The 18,085-nt window shown below is 47.9% G+C and overlaps 1 protein-coding gene across 5 annotated transcripts in view; it reads right to left on the minus strand.

Moving 5' to 3' along the window:
* Positions 1-18,085, minus strand: part of BCOR (BCL6 corepressor) — a 162,090-nt gene that overhangs the window by 51,110 nt on the left and 92,895 nt on the right. Inside the window, exon 1 of one of the 5 annotated variants that reach the window (XM_083172624.1) lies at positions 13,780-13,966. The exons of the other annotated variants lie outside the window; for them this stretch is intronic. The gene's annotated coding sequence lies outside the window, so the exon portion shown is untranslated. Of the gene's footprint in view, positions 1-13,779; positions 13,967-18,085 lie in introns of those variants that run through there. 5 annotated transcript variants of the gene reach the window in all.

Raw genomic sequence — 18,085 nt, forward strand, 5'->3', positions numbered from 1 at the left:
GGAATACTAAACAAAATATGGCCCTGGTATTATATTTCAATGATAAACTGGGCCCAGCATAGCAGCCAATCAGCTTCTAACTGCCATGTTACTGTCTGTGTTTGAAAAAAATGACATTTAGGGGCCGGTTGGCACTTTATCTCTCTCCAAGGCTTAGTAAATAGACCCATAGTGTTATAGTGGCCCATTTATTATGGATTGCATATTTAATGCGATCTGGGCGGGATCTTACTGCACAGGATCGCATTGCTATATGCAATCCCATTAGTGGTATTAGTCACCGAGCACACGTAGGGTCAAGGGCTCAGAAAGGAATGTGCTCTGCTGCTGTACATGCATGGTCAGCTAGCCTGCACTGCACATCAGCCATGTACCCATAAGCTACAATAAGGGTTATTCGGTCCCCTGGCCGATGGTGGGGGTCTGCGAATGTGCAAGTGCAAACTCCCTGTGTGATTGCGTGACTGCTTGCCGAGGCGTTCGTTCTGTGAGGGAAGGGGCAGGGGAACGCCCAGCGTGTTATGGGTGTTTCCCTGCACAAGCAGGCGTGTCATGAGGGGATTCACACGACGGGTGACATTTTCCTGTTTGCTAGACTGCAAACATACACAGCTTAGGGAACAGGTCTGAATCAGGCCCAATGGGCTGCCACCATTTTCGGATGGCGGTAGCTGCGGAGGATCATTTTCAGAATGCTTTGCATTCCACCATGGAAACCCATGTGAGGTGCGCTGCATGCGGGAAAGGTGCCACCACAGCAGGTATTGGAGATATCAGCTTTGGTCGCTCCTTGCATATGGCTAATTCCTCCAAAAACAGGTGTTTTCAGGGATAAAGCCACAAATATACAATGGTTAATGGGCCCCATAGTTGCTAGAAGGTCAACCATGCTCTATATTTGCATGCTAGTAATAATGATGACTGTATAGCTCCAAAATGGGAGGACATTCATCATCATTAATCAGAGCCGTAGCAGGGCTTTACTGCACCAGCCGGCACACAGAAGCACAACACCCACAAGACACCATGCACTAAGGAGGCTGTGGGTAGCACTGCTACATTACTGGATGCCATTACAGACAGGACCAAGGGCTGTAGGGTGGCAATGGTGCAGCCCACAGTATCCTGGGCTATGTGCGGTGGCATCATCAGTTTTTGGAAAATGCACGTAAGAATCAACACCATTTTTCAAATGGCTCGGATTCTCGGAGCGCTATGGGAAGGGTGCAGTGAGTGACCTCAGGCCATGCGTGCACACAGGGCAGACTATGGACTATTCTGGTGTGTGCATTATGAACATGACATTGTGACTGATAATCTAACTGCATATGCATACACCGCCTCCAGTGCACCTATCCAGAGGGTAAGCAGCAGTAGTAAACCGTAAACAACCTTATGGTTAATCAATTATTTTTTAGGTGGAGATAATCAATGGGAGCCTGATGGAGCAATTTAATAGTTGCTTTAATCTGGCATTAGTGTTACAGGCGCCCACATTTCTGCTCACCGACTCCTGAGGTGGCAAGTAGAAATGTGGAAATGTCTGGCTTCTTGGCACCCAAACAGAACTTTTCATGTTGCTTCCATTACTTTAGATGGGGTTAGCAGCACAGAGTGGTGCTTCTGGGAGCAGCAAGCGTGATAATTGATAGGTGCCCCAAACCATTACATTTTACAATTGGAAACCCATTAATCATCAACACATAAAGAACTAAGGGCCTTATTCTAGTTCACTCTTTCTGCCAAAATCCCTCTTAGATGGACAAAACCATGTGCACTGCAGGTGGGGCAGATGTAACTTGTGCAGAGAGAACTCTAAACTAACCAGAGGGATGCTGCCAGAGGTCCCTCTGGCTCCCTCTCCCTAAACCCAATGCTACCGAAAGCCCCCCCCCCCCCCCCCCCCCCACCTGCAGATTGCAAAACCACATGCGATTGATGCTGCAATTCGATAGATACTATGTGCAGCACATACTATGGACGCAACATTTGACGGCGGGCCCAGCTGTGCATCGCATCGTCTCTAAAATGTACATATAATCATTTGATTTATCAAGTAGATGTGGTCGAAATCGAATGATTGTTTGCAATAACTAATATATGTATGGGCTACATTATATATAAAATATGACACCTTTAAAGGAGACACATTCAACCTTGGTGTCATCCCCGCAATAAATGTAAGTTAACCAAGACATAACGTTAGGCACGGCACTCCTACGCTGTACTCAGTATCTGTCTCTCGGTACCTGTCACTCAGTCTCTCTTCCTGTGCTCGCATATCTTTCTATTTCTGACTGTCCCTCTGCAGGCGTCTGACTGCTGCTTACGGAAGAGGCGGCTGACTCGCTCGCATTAACATGTGGGTGACTGTCGCGTAACCTACATGAGTCTGGCTGTTCCTCTGTGCGGTCTCTGGCTTACCAGTTATCTCTTTAACCTTATGTTTCCCGTGGCAGTCTCTACAATGAGGCTATTTTGCTTCCCTGTCCTTTAGAAGTGTCTGTGGGCTGGTGCCAGCCTATCTAGACTGTGTAGCAGCAGCTCTGGCAGCGCATTCCGTGCGTGTCTCTCCCTCTCTCCGCTCTGCTGGCAGCGCGTCCCTCCTCCGTGTCCTCTCCTCCCTCTCCAGCCTGGCGGGGCGCCAGTTTCCACTGTCTATGGCCTCAGAGTCCTCACTAGAGCTGCAGGCAGCTAAGCTTCCAACACCTCTCCCTGTTCTGTACATGAGCGCTCCGCTCCCGTTAACCCTCTCATACGGAGCAAAGCCTGAGGCTCATAACCACCTCCGCCACGTTTCTTCCTGCCCATTACATGGCTCTTCCCCCGGACACAGCCTGGGGAAAATCGATGCCGCAGCCTGATACGGGGAAGTCCAGTAGGAGCTGCTTTTTATACAAATTGCACGGTTGATTCGTACCTGTTCCCTGCTCAAACACGAGTCCCCCAAAGCATGATAGGCTCCGTACTGTATATCATCCTCTATATAGCCTTGTTATAAGCAGCAATGCGCGGCGTTCCAAGCTGTATAACATGGCATCAGCACAAGCTAGCTCATATAGGGCTAGGAATGGGGTCACCCGTATGGCTGGGCTGGGGCAATGTCACCCCCACACAGACTCACATCCGGAGGCCACCACGCCAGCTTTCCCCTTCTTTATAGCATTTTAGTGGTCTTGTGATTGATTCAAAAGCGATTTTTGCCATTTCTTATCACTTGCACATATTTACAAACTTATTTCATATATTAGTTTATTTTTATAACAATTAGATGGTATTAATGGCCTTATAAGCTGCATATTATGAGGTTTACACCTATTTCAAATAAGAATGTAACAACTGCTGATTAGATGTTGCCCCAAAATATAGGTTTCTGCTTAAAAAGCAATGACTAAAATACAAGGGGGCCCATTTATTATTTGATCGCATATGCAATGGGCGGCATTTACCACCCAGTATCGCATTGCAATATGCGATCCATTTGGGTGAATGTATTACTCTGCGGGAGCAGGTACAAGGGCTACGTCCCTCTGCTACACCAGGTGGTTTGCGCATGCAGTCAGCGCTGACCACACTGCACTACTGGCAGTGTGTTCCATAGGTTACAATGGGATACCACCAGCTCAGGAAACCACTGTGATGCTGCCCGATGTTGATACAACAGGCAGCATTGCACCTCCCATAGAAACCTTTGGAAGATGCGTCCGCGAAGGGAGCAGCAGGGATGCAGTCCCTCCTACATACATTCCAATTATACATAATATTTAAAAAGGGTGTTTAGGGGGAATTAGCTGCAAATATTACATGATAAATGGGCCCCAGGGAGCATTCTTAAACTTTCCAATGAATAGTCACTTACTTTTCCCTGTTAGGGGCCCATTTACACACACATGACCCCCTGCAGACCGCATTGCCCTGCAAGCATTGCAGTCCATAGTCTACCACAATCTCAGAAAGGTGGTAGCCCAGGGACCCACTGTGATGCTGCCCCATATTGGCACACTGGGCAGCATCCTCCATAGAAACCTATGCGGTATGCGGCTGGGCAGGAGGGAACACAGAAGGGAGCGGAGATTCCTGCTGCTTTGATTTTGTGATAACCACCCTCAAAAACTCCCAAAAAGCTTTGAAAAGAGGTGCAGAGGTGAGCAGCGGTATTGGTAAATAAATGCTATCCACTATGCCAACACAATCACTGCTAACAAAAAACCTCAGTCTATAGGGGTGGGGTGGTAGCGGAATGGAGACAGTGGAGTAGAGGGGTGGGTCAGATAGCAAGCACATGGGGTGGGTGAGAGAGCAGGGCAGACTGAGGTGACTGCAAATGGCAGGTTCTTCTACTAGTCTCCGTATTCTGCACTGTGGGATTTTACACATGGGTATTTATGGTCTTGTGATGTTACTCTCATGCATCAACATGGAGATCTCTGGAAGCATAGGGATCACTGATTTAATTTTGAGTATGCACACAGTATCCCAATGTGTTTTATAAGCAAAGGGGAAAGAACTGAACTGATTATCACATATTTTGATGATGCTCAACGGAGTATACAATATATCAGCTCATTGGGCTAATATTGCTAGCATAGCTGTACTAGGAGAGCTCAGAGCGTTTAAATGAAAAGAGATCATTTTTGTGCATTTTGCATGACAGTGACCATGACAGCTCAGCGGTCAGGGCAAGTAACTATATAATATAGTATGGCATATGCAAAAGTGCATACTCTAGGAGGGATATTCTGGTCCATGATGTCAGCTGCCCGTTCACTTCCTCCCGAGGGTGCATGCAAATCTAAGTGACCTGAGAGCCACTTAGATATGCGTGCACGTTCCACATCATTCGATGGTCACAGACCATCAAGTGATGTGGGTCGTCCCACGCAGCCTGCGAATGGATGTTTAAGTTAAACGTCCAATCGCAGCCAGTGCGTGCAAGCACAAGCTGTGAGTGGGGGGGGCGGGGGCAGGTGGCACGGCATCCGCCGGCGGGGTTTAGTGGATTTGCAAGGCTGCGAATTCGCAGCCTTGCGAATCAATAAGAATAACGTCTGGTTGAAAGACGTCACTGTCTGTTTTCATTTACCAGCAATCAAACCCATTTTAACCAATATATTTGATCTTATTTCCTATGCGTCTTATTTTTCGTCTTTTATTATTGTTTATATGTATAGTAAATTCATCATTTATTTCCCCATATAGAAAAGTAAATGCATTTTCACCTTTAAAAAAACGGCCTTTGCCTGGATACAGATGAAGTTTGTTTTCATGAATAAAATGACTTGTGGCAGATTTGTTCCTTGAATGACCTCGAATTGCTTGCATGCATATTGACATCTAGAGCAGCACTTGTTGGACTGTGGGGGGGGGAGCAAGGGGTGGGGCTGTTTTAGAAACGTCTGTGCAGGCGGCTGTTGACCTGCTTTATTCCGCTGCCTGTTTGGAGAGGAGGTTTCAAGGTTCCCATTGCTTGGCTCATCCAGCTAGTGAAAGATGGCAAATGCTAGTTCCGTGCTGAGCAGCAGCTCTTGTCTCTGGCGTGACATGGGTGTTTTTTATGGAGAGGGGTAGCACATAAAGAGATCATTTTCACAGTTTTGAAGTTGCAATAATGCTACACTAATACCACTTTCAAGGTCCCCACACACTGGGTGATTTTGCCCAGTGTGTTTGGACAGCTATGACCGCTGTCATCGCTGGGAGGAAAGCTGCTCAGTGCATACACACTGAGTGGCTTTTTCCCTGCCCGGCGCTGTCAGCGGATGGCTTTGCATTGCGCAGTGCTATGCAAAGCCATCCACAAAAGGTAATCCAAGCAGATGAATGGCTTTTCCGGTGATGATGCGGTTGCACGCATCACCGCTCACTGCCAGGCCGTACACACTGGGCAGCTTTGAGCTCAAAGCCGCTCAAAACACCAAGTTTGCGCAGCTCAAAATCGCCCAGTGTGTATGGGCCTTTACACTGCCATAAATATCCCGGATTACTGCACATGAACACATAGCAACCCAGGATAATGTGCAGTGTAAACAGTCCTGGCTGAAATTACCCGGGTCGAGAGACCAGGTATTTCAACCTGGGTAGCCAAGAAGGTTGAACACGAATTCAGCCTGGCTTGTGGCACAGTGTAAACAGGTAACCTGGGTTGATGCAACCCTGGACATGTACACATGGGAGATGATCTCACCTCTTAACTGATGGCTCATTCAGGGCCGGCGCCACCACTAGGCAGCTCTAGGCATTTGCCTAGGGCGCCGGCACCTGGAGGGCGGCAGTTCGCCCTCACCCCCAGCGAACTGTGTAAAAAAATTGCTGCCCCGGCGTCCTTGCAGTGCTGGGGCGGTCAGGGGTGTCCGTGCCGTAGGGGTACCTGCGGTGCCGTCATGTGTATAAAGCTGGCTGCGGCCGGAGGGGTCCCTGTAGTGAATAGCAAATAACTAGCGCTATGCGCGCGGCAGCGCGGGAAGCGCTAGTTATTTGCTATTCACTACAGGGACCCCGCCGGCCGCAGCCAGCTTTATACACATGACGGCGCCGCAGGTACCCCTACGGCACGGACACCCCTGACCGCCCCAGCACTGCAGGGACGCCGGGGCAGCAATTTTTTTTACACAGGTACCACCCCCCCTCCCTCCCCCGGCACCGGGGCGCCCCCACCCCGACTCGCCTGGGGCGCTCCGGTGCCTTGCACCGGCCCTGGGCTCATTACCCGCCTCTGGTGATGTCACCCACCTGGCATTATGCGGGTAGTGACGGAAGTGTAAAGGGGTTGAGGTCGGGTCACAACTGGGTTCGAGCCAGGTACAAAATCCAGGTGTGACCCGACTGCAATGTAAACAGGGTATAATTGGGGGTCCACGTGCTCAGGTGTCGACCCAGACACCAAATAATTGTCGACCTTCTGCATTTACAGCTTTTTTTCAATGTCGACTTTGTGCATGCTGACATTTTGGTGTCACCCTATTTACTGTCTCTACAGACACCGTAGACCTTTTAATTCACAACAATTCTTTGTCTTCACCACCATGAGGGAAAAACATCCTCTTTTTATAAAATGTATATAATAACTATTTCCTAAATAATGAAACCTTTTTCCTGAATTCGATCAAGCGTTCGTGTACTTAGTATGAGATGCCGTCAATTTTCAGTTATGGGGCCTACACCTAGCGATTTAGGGGAATTTTCAAAGCACTCTCGCTAGATTGCCTGCATGTCACTATCGCTGGACGATTAATATCCAGCATTCTCAATAAATCCAGTTAATTGCCATGGTCAGGGCCAGTGTACTTAATAAAGTATTCCAACATGAAATACAGGAGCAGATTTAATAGGCCTGGTGAAGTAAAAAAATGGAAGGTGATAACACACCAGCCAATCAGCTCCTAACTGTCAAGTTACAGACTAGGTTTGAAAAATAACAGTAAGGAGCTGATTTGCTGCTGCATTATCACCTTCCACTTCATCCCTTTACCAGGTTTAATAAATCTGCCCCACAGTTCTGGTATGAGGTCAATGGGCCAAATGTATGAAAAAAAAAAAAAAAGTTAAATGCGAGGATGATCAAGAGTGATAAACGTCCAGCCAATCGTCTCCTGTCATTTTCAAACACAGCCTATCAGATGTCAGTTAGGAGCTGATTGGCTGGACATATATCACTCTTAATCAACCTCTTGTTTATCTCTTTTTAAGGCTCAATACATATGACCCATTATTACTAATACTAGGTGATTCATCGCGCCCTACGGGCGCTCTTCACACCGTCGTAAGGGGCTGCGCCCCCTTAATTTGTGAACGTTTGTATATGAGAAATATGGTTAGAATTGTATGAAAGATGCCCTGTATTGCAACTTAGGTGTCCGCGAATCGCGGGAGGGGGGGTCGCGGAGGGTGCCGCGAATTCTTGGAGGGGGGGTCGCGGGGGGTGCCGCGAATTGCAGGAGGGGGGGTTGTGGGGGGGTGGATGCTGCAAATCGCGGGAGGGGAGGGATTGCAGAGAATCACGGGAGGGGGGTCGCGGGGTGGGTTGCCGCAAATCTCGGGAGGGGGGTTACGGGGCGGGGGTTGCGGCGAATCATGGTAGGGGGGGTCGCGGGGGGTGTGCCGTGAATCACGGGAGGGGGGGTCACGGGGTGGGGTGCCGAGAATCGCAGGGGGGTGTGTGTGTGCCGTGAATCGCGGGAGTGGGGGTTGCGGGGGGGGGGGGGGGTTGGGGGGGTGTGACGCGAATCGCCACAAGAAAAAATCAACACAGAAATGTCAACACATGTAAATGTTGACATAAGTGTGGCACTTCATTGGTGTCCATGTCGACACATGAGAATGAATATGAAAACATTCAAAAAATGAAAAAAAAAAAACCTTCAAAAACTCATGTCAACCTTTTTCATTGTCGACCATAGCCATGTCAGTGTTTTCCATGTGCAATTTAATTCTGGAGCTGCCGCGAATCGCGGGGGGGTGCCGAGAATTGCGGGAGGGGGGGTCGCGGGGGTGGGTGCCGCGAATCGCGGGAGGGGGGGTTACGGGGCGGGGGTTGCGGCGAATCATGGGAGGAGGGGTCGCGGGGGTGTGCCGTGAATCACGGGAGGGGGGGTCACGGGGTGGGGTGCCGAGAATCGCGGGGGAGGTGTGTGTGTGTGTGCCGTGAATCGCGGGAGTGGGGGTTGTGGGGGGGGGGGGGGGGGGGGGGTGACGCAAATCGCCACAAGAAAAAATCAACACAGAAATGTCAACACATGTAAATGTTGACATAAGTGTGGCACTTCATTGGTGTCCATGTCGACACATGAGAATGAATATGAAAATATTCAAAAAATTAAAAAAAAAACTTCAGAAACTCATGTCAACCTTTTTCATTGTCGACCATAGCCATGTCAGTGTTTTCCATGTGCAATTTAATTCTGGAGCTGCCGCGAATCACGGGGGGTGCCGCAAATTGCGGGGGGGGGGGGTCGCGGGGTTGGGTGCCGCGAATCGCGGGAGGGCGGGGTTCACAGGGGTTCCGGTGGGGGATTGCTGCAAATTGCGGGAGGTGGGGGGTCACGGGGGGTGCCGCGAATCGCGGGAGGGGGGGTTGCGGGGGGGTGTGACGTGAATCGCCACAAGAAAAAATCAACACAGAAAGGTCAACACATGTAAATGTTGACATAAGTGTGCCACTTCATTGGTGTCCATGTTGACACATGACAATGAATATGAAAACATTCAAAAAATGAAATAAATCTTCAAAAACTCATGTCAACCTTTTTCATTGTCGACCATAGCCGTGCCAGTGTTTTGCATGTGCCATTTAATCCTGGGGCTGCCGCAAATCGCGGGGGGTGCCGCGATTTGCGGGAGGGGGGGGGGTTGCGGGGGGTGGGTGCCGCGAATCGTGGGAGAGCGGGGTTCATGGGGGTTCCGGTGGGGGGTTGCCGCGAATTGCGGGAGGGGGGGGGGGGTCGCGGGGGGGTGCCGGGGTGCCGCGAATCGCCGGAGGGGGGGTTGCGGGGGGTGTGACGCGAATCGCCACAAGAAAAAAATCAACACAGAAAGGTCAACACATGTAAATGTTGACATAAGTGTGGCACTTCATTGGTGTCCATGTCGACACATGAGAATGAATATGAAAATATTAAAAAAATGACAAAAAAACTTCAAAAACTCATGTCAACCTTTTTCATTGTCGACCATAGCCATGTCAGTGTTTTCCATGTGCAATTTAATTCTGGAGCTGCAGCGAATCACGGGGGGGTGCCGCGAATTGCGGGAGGGGGGGTCGCGGGGGTGGGTGCCGCGAATCGTGGGAGGGCGGGGTTCACAGGGGTTCCGGTGGGGGGTTGCCGCGAATTGCGGGAGGTGGGGGGTCACGGGGGGTGCAGCGAATCGCGGGAGGGGGGGTTGCGGGGGGTGTGACGCGAATCGCCACAAGAAAAAATCAACACAGAAAGGTCAACACATGTAAATGTTGACATAAGTGTGCCACTTCATTGGTGTCCATGTCGACACATGACAATGAATATGAAAAAATTAAAAAAATTAAAAATAAATCTTCAAAAACTCATGTCAACCTTTTTCATTGTCGACCATAGCCATGTCAGTGTTTTGCATGTGCCATTTAATCCTGGGGCTGCTGCGAATTGCGGGGGGGGGGGGGGTGCCGCGAATCGCGGGAGGGGGGTCGCAGGGGGGGTGCCGCCAATCGTGCAAGGGGGGGTCGCGGGGGGGTTCTTTTTGCCGCGAATCGCGGGAGGGAGGTCGCGGGGGGGGTGTTTTTTCCGCGAATCGGGGGGGGGGGGGTCACGGGGGAGGGTTTGCCGCGATTCGCGGGAGGGGGGGTCGCGGGGTGGTGGTTATGCCGCGAATTGCGGGAGGGGTCGTGGGGGGGTTCTTTTTGCAGCGAATCGCGGTAGGGGGGGTCGCGGGGGAGCGGGTGTTTTTGCCGCGAATCGCGGGAGGGGGGGGGGCGCGCGGGGGGGAGGTTTTGCCGCAAATCGCGGGAGGGGGGCGCTCACCTGGTGGCTGTGGAGTAGCAGTGCTGGGCAACATGGGAAGGCAGTGGGTGTCTGGCACTGTCTGTGGGCTCACTGGGCTGGTTCTCTGTCACATACCTCCCAACATGACCCTCTCCAGGAGGGACACAATGCTCTGTTTCTAGACTTCCCCTTAATGTATGATTGCCATCACCTGTTTTAAACAGGTTAATTTCTCAGAAAGGTGTTCAGCACAGATGAAGGCAATCACACATTAAGAGGAAAGTCCAGGAACAGAGCGTTATAGACACAGACACCCACTTTGAGTGACAGATGTAGCCAAATATATAGGAGATAAACTATAGACAGTGTTTGTTATTTTGGATATATTTTGCAATGAACATCTGCACTACTAAACCACGGGGATGCAGTGTAAATCCCGGCAGTCAGGATCCCAGCGTTCAAAATCCCAACACTTTCTCCCTCCGTGGGTGTCCACGACACCCTCGGAGGGAGAATAAATTAGTGTGCGAGGCACCGGGCCCGGTGCGTGGCGAGCGCAGCGAGCCCGCAAGGGGGGGGGGGGGGCGATCCGACCGCCGGGATTTAATACTGATTCCAAACCACGAGCTTGCTACTTTTTACTTAATTTAACATATTTTAGGAACAATGATTTGCATTGCTAAGATAAATATAAGAAAAAACACATGATAAATAAGAAATGTCACATGATATAGGTGTCCAGCTCTGATAATAAATGTATATTTAAATTGAAAATTTATTAAAATAGTGTAATTTATCCTGGGAATAATAAAAACCCAGGAAAACAGGGTACTGTCTGTATGGGAGAGCATGTAATAAGTACTAACATTTTAAACCTGTAAATGATGATACTTGTATGAGGGCCTTGGGTACTGCTATTTCATTATTTATACATAAAGTGGAACGTGTTTACATTACAGCAGGACACTGAGGTCTGAAACATGAATCAGGTTCTACTGCATTGACTAATTACTTTGCAATCTCGCAGCTGATAAGAAACTGTCTTCTTCTGCGCCAGTACTGGTTTTACCGGATTTGCTCCTGTTTGCGGAAACCTGGGGACGTCGAGCTCCTTTGTGATGCTAGCTTATGGCAGACACACAGCCTGCCCTCCACAGCCTCAGCTTCCTGAGAATGTGGGATTACAAGCACACGCCACTGCGCCCGGATTCAATGACTGCACTTGAAAGCTACATAAATATTTCATTTCTTTCAATAAATCAGGTATGTATTCTGGTTTAGCCTCAACTGTGCACCTAAGAGAATCCTAAATATGGTTAGCATGCCTGCTCACCTTGCTCAGCATCTAAGCTAATGAAGATACAGGAAAGAGGGCAATATAATTCTGAGAGAAATGCATGTCTCCGATCACATCTTTTTATTATCATCTAATTTATTGAAAAGCTGTGATCATAAATCCACTAAATGTACTTATTCAAAAAGAGACAAAAAACACATGTCCATCATCTCAATATATCTCAATCTATGGACAAAATAGAAAGCAGAGAAACATAGATTGTATTGGCCTAACTGAGCACTCAAATCATGCATTGAGTCTGCCCCCAATGAGCTCAAACACACAACAATCAGCCATAAGCTATTCCATGAAGCCCCGGAGCATGCACTTCCAGTAACATGGCTTTTCTCTTAGCATCAGGAGCTCTGAGGAAATATCTGCATTAAGTGGCTAATCTAGTACTCGCGCGACCACAGTTTAAGTAGTGACAGGGGGCGGTAACAAAGCGACGGGGACTGTGACAGGCAGGGATGGACTGTTGTGGGGCTGCTGCAGGGCACGGTCCGAACAAAGCAGGTGTGTCCAGCAATTCCGCAGATTTTTGATGTAGTGTGAATGGGGATCTCCGACTGACCCAGGAATTTCTTGGGTTGATACACTCAGGTCATGCCCATGTATATCCCAGGTGTTATGTCTGAAAAGAGTATAAGGCATATCACTCAGTGTAACCCAATACTGTAGGTGCAAATGATATCGCTTATCAGACACCCACTACTTCTTTTGATGATGGATGTGTGTGACATGGGTGCCCATAACTTATTGCACGTCAAGTCCAAATGCAACAGGCTAGACGTGTAAAGCAGCTAATCCCATGCAAAGTATAAGGCATACTGCAGATAGGTATCCAAGGGTCTGACTGGGTTGCTTTCTGCTTGCCACCTATATCTGGTAATTGCCATTAATTACTGGGTCCCAAAAGAAAATAAATAGATTCCAGGCACTTAACCTGGAATCTATGAGATAATGTGCATTAGCTGCTGGTTTATTACATGGGTAATTTGCATAATTATTCAGTAGCTCTGGACGTTAAACCTGGAGCTTTAAGTTGGCCAAACACTAGTGCAATTTGGGCACTTTTCATCCGATTCGGACACATCGGTCCGAGAAATTGGATGTATAGTGTCAAATTGTATGTGTTTTAGCTCTGAATACGATCCGTGGTCCAATGGGCTTAAAACCTTGGCCATTAGGGTGCCTTGAGGACTGTGTTTGAGAATCTCTGCAATAGACTATAAGTGGGATTCAGAAAGGTTAAAAGTGCTGACAAACCTCTGAAAATGCAGTTTTCAGATTTCACTGCTTACCTCATCCGCCCTAAAACCTCTGTGGCATGGATGCAGTGAGCAACTCCTTATAAGATGCTATTGCCCTATACAAGCCAATGGGCTTCTTTTGCATTTCTCTGTGGAAATGCAATTGGAACACTCCCAGTACCCCCCAAGGCATGTTCTGCACCCGCAAATATCACTCCAGGTCATAAACCCTGAAGTCCTATAATCAAACTTGCCTACCTGACCCTATCATTACACTTAGGGGGTTATTCCATGCTTGCCTACCTGACCCTCTCCTTCAGGGAGAAAATGCTCTGTTCCTGGCCTTCCCTGGTAATGTATGATTGCCATCACCTGTGAGTGGTCACACCTTTCTTATCAATTACCTAGCTCCCCACAGGTGATGGCAATCACACATTACCAGGGAAGGCCAGGAACAGAGCATTTTCTCCCTGAAGGAGAGGGTCAGGTAGGCAAGTATGCCTATAATCCAAAAGGACCGCTTTTACCACATAAGCCTTTCTTCATGCATATTACATTATTATAAGGCGATGTGCATGTGGTGAGTGGCGGGATGCGTCGCATTCATAATGCAATGCATCATGGCTTTTCTAATAATTAAATGGGAAGAAAACAGTACAGGATGTTGACAATCTTACACCATTTAATTGAAGATACTATGAGAAATTATAGCCTGCATTAAAAGGATTTAAATACTTGCCGTGGATACAGCTCTCTCCCTCAGGGCTACGTACTCTACAGCCGCAGCGGGTCATTTCTGTCCGGCAACGAGCCGGTTAAAGCTGTGGCAACAAGCCCCAGCAGCTGCAGCACCCGCCCCATCCCCCGCATTCTCCCGCCTGCCGGCCCTTATCAGCTTAGTCAGTCGTGGGACACAGAGCGCTGGCTGCGTGCACAGCGAGGGCAGAGACCGGGACGTGCTGCTCACACACAGCGCTGCTGCTGCTGCCGGGAGAGCCCGCGTCACCGCATGAATCACTCGCTTCCCACCGAGATACGTGTCAGGTGCGATGGCAACTAGCGATCGGAAGCGAGAAATGCCTCGCTGCATGCGTATCATATCAGCCGGCTGCTATTCTGGGGTTCAGGGGATTTTACATTAGTAGAAAACGCTGAACAGGGGAGAGGGACCGTGATCAGCAACCAAAGCCAAGACGTGCATAGAGCCTCAGCCAGCACCTCCTCAGTATTATTATTATTATTATTAATGGGTTATTAAACTGTTCCTCGTCAGTCGTGTCAATCAGCATTCCTAATTTGAACTGTGGTAGCATGAAGGCTAATTATGGGGTTCCTGGCTTTACGTATGTGGCACTCACAGGCAGCTAGTTGAAGACCTGGGCACAAGCAGTGTCTGGCTAATACATTATTACACATGGTCACTCTTAGCAAAATGCTCTTTTCCAAAATCTGTACACCAAAGAGCGCTAAACACAATACAAGATGTAACTTGCTGCAAGTTGCGGCAGCATACATAAATCTATTGGAGCTATTCAATATTGCTTTAGTTCTAGATGTTGTGTGAAACATTAACAGTATTCATTTCACACCATCAAAAGGTTATATTGCTGGGCAGAGGCAGATTTAGAGGTTAAGCCAACCCAAGACACAACCTCAGTGCTGCACCCCAAAAAATGTGTGGCCTCCGTTAATGATAGCAATTTTGGAGGAATTGCACTTCTAAGGGGTCTATACACGGGGTGACTGCTGAGGGACGCTAGATCGCTAGCACACAGCGCTGCACAGCGTTGTGTGCTGAGTGACCTGTCAGGGTGTGTTCTCTGGTAAGAACACTGGCCCTGACTAGACCTCCTGAATGCAGGGTCTTAATTGCCCAGCATTGCTATGGCCCCTACACACGAAGCGATGAAGGATCATTTTCTAAGCAATCTAGTCATCGCTTAGTAAATAAATGGTCTGAAGTCACCCTGTGTGTAGGCCCCATTAGGGACTCTGCAGCACGTGCGCTGCAACCAGATCATCCATGCTAAAAAGTCTGTATATTAACTGAGTATTACATATGCTCCAGCCTAGATACTCCCAGCTCTCGCACACTGGCAGTGTCACACTACTTGTCCCCAGGGAGGATGGGACCATCCTGCATGTAAAGGGGTGTACACACGGAGCAATTTTTGCTAGTGAGCTACTTTAAGCAATTTTGACTAAGTGATTTGACTAGATACAACAGCGATTTTGAATAAGCGATTTGACTAAATGCACCAGCGATTTTGACTAAGCGATTTTGTCTATGGGCGATTTTGACTATACTAGAATAAACATACTTGGTTTGTATTCATTGCAGATCGCCTAGTGAATATCTCCCTCAGCAGTGAATAGCAGCGATTTTGACTAGACAGCCAGCGATCTAGTCAAAATATTCTTTCCTGGCAACTCTTTTTTTACTAAGCGATTTTATAGGGCGATTTGTCTAACCTTGACAGATCCTTACTAACCTTCTAAGAAATTTTGACTATGTAGTCAAAATCGCTTAGAAGAATCGCTCCGTGTGTACACCCCTTAAGTCGTAGCTATCTGAAGCCTGATCCACACACAAAGGGAAGTCTTTATCTCTGCACAAATCCCATGGAGAAAGTTTCCATGCAGGGGCGGGGGAACTGTACGGGTGGCTGTGCATGGTCCCAGGGACTGCAGGATGATCCCAGTCTCCAACAATCAGCCCCAGTGGAATGAGAAGAATGAGTGTGTGTAGCCCAGGATCCCAGTGCCTGATGCTCTCTATCAACCAGTGCAGAGGTGGTCTACCCTTCTTTACTGTACTATGGAGTACGGACAGCAATGATATACAGATGGTGTAATATTTAGCATTACTGTCTCACAGCACTAAGGTCATGGGTTCCATTCCCATCATGGTTCTAACTGTGCAGAGTTTGTATATTCTCCCTGTACTTCCGTGGGATTCATTTGGGTATTCCGGTTTCCTCCCGCAATCCAAAAATATACTGGTAGGTTAATTGGCTCCCAACAAATTAACCCTAAAATGTCTGTGTATGTGTACATGTGGTAGGAAATATAGATTGTAAGCTCCACTGGGGCAGGGACTGATGTGACTGTTCAAATATTCTCTGTAAAGCGCTGCGGAATATGTGTGCACTGTATAAAGAACCAGACCTCACCTGAAACTTTCTGTCTACAACATCCCCCTGCAGTGTTAAAAAAATAAAAAGCATTACATTGGTTACACACTGGAGCGGTGTCTAGCTGATATACCGGGATATCACCTAAAACGCTTAATGTGTATGCCCAATAAGTGTCCTGTACATGCTATAGATTGTAAGCTTGCAGCAGGGCCCTCCTAACTCCAAGTCTGTCTGTTGTTACCCAGTTTGTTTTATCACTGTCTACCATTGTAAAATGCTACGGAATCGTCTGCGATATATAAGAAACTGTAAATAAATAATGAAGGATTAAAGGCCCATACACACTGGGAAATTCTGAGCTGATGAAAGCAGCTCACTTTTAAGCTGTGTACACACGGGGGCGATAGGTGCTGAAATCGCTGGAAATATGGTCGCTGGCGACCATATTGCCAGTGATTGGAGTGCACACCAGCGATAAATCGCTGGTTGCGCGCTCCTGTTTTCAGCCCCGTTCTAATTGCTGGTCGCAGGAGCTTGCTCCTGCGACCAGCTGATTAAATCTGCGGCTCCCCCGGCAGAGGTTCCCTTTCATCAGCGACCATCTCTGGTGGCTGATGAAAAGGAGAAACTGAGCAATATATCTCCCCCGTGTGTACGGGGCTTTACCGTTTGAGCTACTTTCAGCTTAAAAGCCACTCAGTGTGTATGGCCCGGCGATGAGCGCCAATGCGTGCTCCCGCATCATCGCAGGCTGCCGCCGCTCATCTGGTAGCCCCCTCCCCATACTAGTGTGTTTTAGTGCATAATTATGTTAATGATTTGTAACCTAAATATGAGTAAAACATGCAGAAAATACTGTTTCTGCAACTTTAAAAGACCTATTTACCTTGTTAATTAGGCACCATTACTGGGCTATATTCTATTATTATTTATTTATTAACAGTTTCTTATATAATCGCACACATATTCTGTAGCGCTTTCCAGGGAATATTTGAATATTTACATCAGTCCCTGCCCCAGTGGAGCTTACCATCTATAGTTACTATCACATACACAGTACAGTAACATGCACACACATTGACTCTTGGGTTCATTTTGTTGGGAGACAATCTACCAGTATATTTTTGGATTGTGGGAGGAAACCGGAGTAATCTGAGTAAACCCACTCAAGAACGGGGAGAATATACAAACTCTGCACATTGATGGCAGTGGTGGGAATCGAACCCCTAACCTCAGCGCTGTCAGGCAGTAATGTTAACCAATTAAGAGGATGCACCAAATGTGTATTTCTGGATCTGGTAGGCTACTGAATGCTTGATTGTAGATTCAGAGATGTATGCCAGTCAGTTGTAATTACTCCTGCATTGTGAGTATGCTACAAAATGTGTACAGTCAACCATATGCAGACTTTATGCATCTCTGTGGCTTGACTGCCTGTCTGTACAATATGCTTGGCTTCATAGCTGTCATTGTTAGTGCGTGCTTGCAGCAGCCCCAACGCCAGTGCAAATGATCTATATAAAAACCGGTGCTGTTACACAAACACATAGATCTGCATAGCCCACAATTCCATCGCCGTGCCCCATTACACCCTTTAGTTACAAGTGGAGATGCAGATGTCCCTGCAACGCTAGTAATTGCGCACGCTTGGTTTGAGAGCAGGCGTAGTACAAATACATTCTAGATATGATGTACAAACAGATTTGTGTTCAACTCTGAATCAGCCCTTTTGTATCTTGCTAAATAGCATACAATTTATATTCCACAGCTTAGCACTATAATTTCACAAAACAAACATAAATGAATAATACTAAAAGTGGTGTACTGAGACTGAAGGAGAGGGCCTTGCTCACAATAGCATACAGCACAGAATAAACACTGGGAACCAATATAAAGAACACATGGCCT

This window comes from Crinia signifera, chromosome 2 (genome assembly GCF_055691185.1).
Source record: "Crinia signifera chromosome 2, ASM5569118v1, whole genome shotgun sequence".
NCBI classification, from domain to species: domain Eukaryota; kingdom Metazoa; phylum Chordata; class Amphibia; order Anura; family Myobatrachidae; genus Crinia; species Crinia signifera.